The sequence below is a fragment of the Orycteropus afer genome, unplaced genomic scaffold (genome assembly GCF_000298275.1).
Source record: "Orycteropus afer afer isolate SDZICR_OR568_19922 unplaced genomic scaffold, OryAfe1.0 scaffold00024, whole genome shotgun sequence".
In the NCBI taxonomy this organism is placed as follows: domain Eukaryota; kingdom Metazoa; phylum Chordata; class Mammalia; order Tubulidentata; family Orycteropodidae; genus Orycteropus; species Orycteropus afer.
The window spans coordinates 393,467-398,719 of NW_006921611.1; positions in this window are offsets into that span (position 1 = coordinate 393,467).

Genomic DNA, 5,253 nt, shown 5'->3' on the forward strand with positions numbered 1-5,253 from the left:
TTTTTTTTTTTTTTGTCTAATGATCGTGAGCATTTCTTCACGTGTTTGTTAGCTGCCTCAATGTCTTTGGTAAAATGTCTGTTCATGTCCTCTGCACATTTCTTAATTAGATTATTTGTTCTTTTGTTGTTAAGGTGTTACAATTTTCTATAAATTTTAGAAATTAACTCTTACTTCATTGCCAAAAAAATTTTGCCATTCTGTGTGTTCCTTTTTCACTCCTTAGGTGAAATTTTTGATGCACAAGAGTGTCTAATTTTTAGGAAGTCCTAGTCATCCATTTTTTCTTCTGTTTGTCCATTTTTAGTTATATCCAATAATGTATTTTTGCCCTGAATTAAGACCCCTAAGTCTGTTATTTTTTCTTTGATGGTCTATATGGTCTTAGGTTTTGCATTCAGGTCTGTGATTCATCTTGAGCTCATTTTTATATATAGTTTGAGATATGGATCCTGTTTCATTTTCATGCAAATAAATATCCAATTTTTCAAAAAAGAAAAGAAAACTTATTATACAGACTATCTCCTTCCCATTTAATGAGTTTTGGCCCTTTATCAAAGATCAGCTGTCCATAGGTAGATGGATTTACTTCTGGGTTTTCAATTTTGTTCCATCAGTCTATGTATCTGTCATTATACTGGCACTAGGCTGTTTTGACTACCATGGCTATATAGTGGGTTTTGAGATCGGGTAACACAAAGCCTTCTACTTTGTTCTCCTTCTTTAGTGGTGCTTTATTTATCCAGGGGTCTCTTCTTTTTCCATATAGGTCGGTAATTAATTTTTCCATCTCTTTAAAGAAAGATGATGGAATCTGTATTAGGATTGCATTAGATCTGTAGATTACTTTGGGTAGTATTGACATTTTCATGATGTTAAGTTTTCCTATCCATGATCATGGTATATTCTTCCTTTTATGTAGGTCTTTTTCGGTTTCTTGTAATAGTGTTTCAGAGTTTTCTTTGTATGAGTCTTTTGTGTCTAGTTATATTTATTTATCCCTAAGTACTTCACCTTTTGGGCAGTTATTGTTAATGGTACTGCTTTCCTGATTTCCCTTGCACAGTTCCCTTTGCTAATGTAAGGAAATCCAATTGATTTTTTATATGTTGATCTTGTAACTTGTACTACTATGATGAAACTTTCAATTTGTTGTTGTTGTTATGTGCCGTCGAGTCGGCCCCGACTCATAGCAACCCCTCCTTGGGTTTCCGAGGCAGTATCACTACGGAAGTAGGATTGCCCAACCTTCCTTCGAGGAGTGGCTGGTGGGTTTGAACCGCCAGCCGTCTGGTTAGCAGGCAAGTATCTTAGCCACTATGCTACCAGAGCTCCCAAACTTTCAATTAGTTCCAGCAATTTTCTTACTGAGTTTTTGGGATTTCATATGTATAAGATCATATCATTGATAATAAAATTGTTTTACTTCTTCTTTGACAATTTGGATGTCCTTTATTTTCCTTTCTTGCCTTATTGTTCTGTCTAGGACTTCCAATACAATATTGAATAAAAGTGGTGGTAAAGGACATCCTTATCTCATACCCGGGAATGTCTTCAGTCTCTCCTCATTGGGAATAATGTGGGCTATTGGTTTTTCCTTCTATTCCTATTTCAGTCAGACTTTTTTTTTTTTTTTTTTTTTAATCAGGAATGGGTGTTGGATTTTGTCAAAAATCTTTTCTGCATTAATTGATATGATCATATTGTTCTTTTCCTTTGTTTTATTTATATAGTGAATTATGTTGATTGTTTTTCAAATGTTGAACCATCCTTGCATACCAGGTATGAACCCCACTTGGTCATAATGTTTTTGACATATTATTGAGTTATCTTCAATAGAATTTTCTTGAAAATTTTTGCTTCTGTGTTCATGAGGGATATTGGGTTTTGGTTTTCCTTTTTAGTGGTGTCTTTACATGTGGTATTGTCATCAGAGTTATGCTTGCTTCACAGAAAGAATTTGAGAATATTCAGTCCTTTTCTATATTCTGGAATAATTTGAGTGGAATTGATATCAGCTTTTCTCTGAATGCTTGGTAGATTTTGCCAGTGAAACCATCTGGGCCAGGGAGATTTATTTTTTTTTGGAAATTATGGCAAACTGTATTCAATAGATAGATTGAATATGCATTTTAGAGGCCAAATTGAGGAGTCTGGACTTTAGAAAATGAAGAACAATCAATGTTTAGAAGAGGTTAATAGCGGGATAAAGTCTATTGTTTTTAGAAGAATTAAATAGGATTAATACATTGGGCTATTTGGGGAAAATCTTAGAAGAGAGTGAATATGAAAAAATTGCTTTCTTCTTAAGGAATTCTGATGGCATATTGGTTAAGTACTTGACTGCTAACCAACAGGTCAGTGGTTCAAACTCACCAGGTTCTCCATGGGAGAAAAACATGGCAGTCAGCTTTCTGTAAAAATTTACAGCCTTGGAAAATCTGTGGGGCAGTTCTACTCAGTCCTATAAGGTCATGATGAGTCAAAATTGACTCAATTACAATGGGAAAGTTTTATTAAAAACTTACAATTTGAAAGTGATAATAATTAGAAGTGAAGTGAGGACTGTAAAGGTTAAATCTGGAAATCATAATATATTGACAATGCACAGGACTTGATTATGAAATCTTGCTGGCTAATGGGGGTGGGAGGGACCGGATTGTGCTATCAACATTAAAAGTGTTTATAACATAGAAACTGTGTAGACAGGATACAAGTGTAGCAGAAAGACTCCCTCCAAATACTTACCCTCTCTCACAAAAAAAAAAAAAAAAAAGAAGAAGAAGTTCACCTCCTGTATTAGTTTCCTAGGGCTGTCATAACAATGTATCACGACATAGGCAGCTTTAAACAACAGACATTTATTGTCTCACTCTTCTGAAGGCTAGTCGTACAGATCCTGGGTGTTGGAAGAACATATTTTTTTCCAAATACGCTAGGAAATTTTCTCCTCTTTTTTAACTTCTGATAGTCCCAGACATTTATTGGGTTGTAAACACTTTTTCACTTGGCATCAACCCTTTTTTGTCTGTCTCCCTATATGTTCCCTCTTACGTTGTACACAACTCAGATTGGATTAAGTTTTACCCTACTGTGCTATGATCTCATATTATCTTAACTTGTAATATCTTTAAAAATCCTGTTTCCAAACAAGCTATCACAGATTCACATGTACCAGATGTTAGGAGTTCAGCTTAAGTTTGGAAGGACACAAATAAATACATGGCACTTCTTCCTCTGGGCCCCCAAAACTCATTTTCTTTTTATATGCAAAATACATTCTAACACTTCTAGTATCTCTAATACTGTTAAGTCATTTCATTATGTATGCTAAATTTATCCAAAATCTTATGTTCAAATTCATCTGAATCAGGTATATTGGCTATTCTGGGTATTGGTCATCCTGTGACAAAATTCCCCCCAACCTATGAACATGTTCAATCATGAACTTAAATTATCTTCTCCCAAAATACAGTGGTGGTAAAGGCATAGGATTCAGCCAGATTCAGAAGAGTACATGCAAAAAGGAATACCACTGTTCATGTCAGATGGATTTTGAGTGAAAGCAGACAATACCAGAAAGATATTTACCTGTGTTTTATTGATGATGCAAAGGCATTTGAGTATGTGGATCATAACAAATTATGGATAGCATTGCAAAGAACAGAATCCAGACACTTAATTGTGTTCATGAAGAACCTGTGTATAGACCAAGAGGCAGTCCTTCAACCACAACAGTTGGATACTGCCTAGAAAGGTGTTTGTCAGGGTTGTATCCTTTCAACATACTTAGTCAATATTAATGTTGATCAAAGAATCAGAGAAGCTATACTATATGAAAAAGGACGTGGCATCAAGATAAAAGGACAACTCATTAACAACCTATGATATTCAGATGACACACCTGGTTTGCTGATCAAATACTACAGCTTTCAGTATGTATTATACCCAACATCTTCAGTATGCATTATACCTGACATAAATAAAACAAAACTCTTCACAACAGAACCAGTAAGCAACATCACTACACATGGAGAAAATTTAAAGTCGTCAAAGATTTCATTTTACTTGAACCCACAATCAACACCCATGGAAGCAGCAGTCAAGAAATCAAGCGTATTGTATTGGGAAAATCTTCTGCGAAAGACGTCTTTAAAGTGTTGAAAAGCAAAATATCACTTTGAGGAATAAGGTGCTCCTGACCCAAGTCATGATATTTTCAGTTGCCTTATATACATATGAAAGCTGGAAAATGAATAAGGAAGACACCAAAAGAATTGATGCCTTTTAATTATGGTGTTGACAAAGAATATTGAGTATACCATGGACTTGCAAGAAGAACAGACAACCTTGTCTTTGAAGAAGTACAACCAGAATGTTCCTAAGGAATGAGGATAATAACACTTCATCTTTCACACGTTGGACATATTATCAGGAGAGACCAGTCTCTATAGAAGGATATCATACTTGGTAAAGTAGAGAAACAACAAAAAAGGGAAGATCTTTATGAGATAGATTGGCATAGTGCCTGCAATAATGGGCTCAAACATATCAAGTATTGTGAGGATGGTGCAAGACTGGGTAGGATTTTGTTCTGTTGTACATTTTTACATAAAGTTGCTGTGAGTCAGAGCTGGTTTGATGGCACTTAACAATATAGGCATCAGGCAGATGTTCCTATTCCAAAAATGAGAAATTGTAGGGGAAAAGTGGAACATAAGTGCAAGGAAAATCTCAAAACCAGCAGAGTGAAATCTATTGAATTTCAGCTTTTAACATAATCCACTTTGGCTGGATATTCTATCCTCCAGGCCCTGGGTGGTGGTTTTGGCACCCCTAGTACTCTTGGAAAGTGGCTCCTTCTCAACAACCAATGAGCTAGTTCTACCTTTCAGATTCATGCTAGGAACCCTGCCAGTCTTTGTCCAAATCACTTTCAATATCATCCTTTCCTTTTCTTGAAGAACAAAAAATATTTGCAGCCAAACAGCTTCATTGGCCATCTTTCTATCTGTAGAATCCCAAGAGTCTGACAGTTTTTCTTAATTTTATTCTGTCTCTGTACATTTCATTTTAACCTGGCAACATTTCTGCTCAAATGGTTAAGTGAATCCAACATTTACAAACTAATAAGCCAATGGTCATCCACCACATCCTTTGCACCTTCTCCAGAGCATATATACTTTCTCAAATTTTGCAATATGGAATGGCTGCAAATTTCCAAATCTTCAAGGTGATCCAACAGAATGTGGA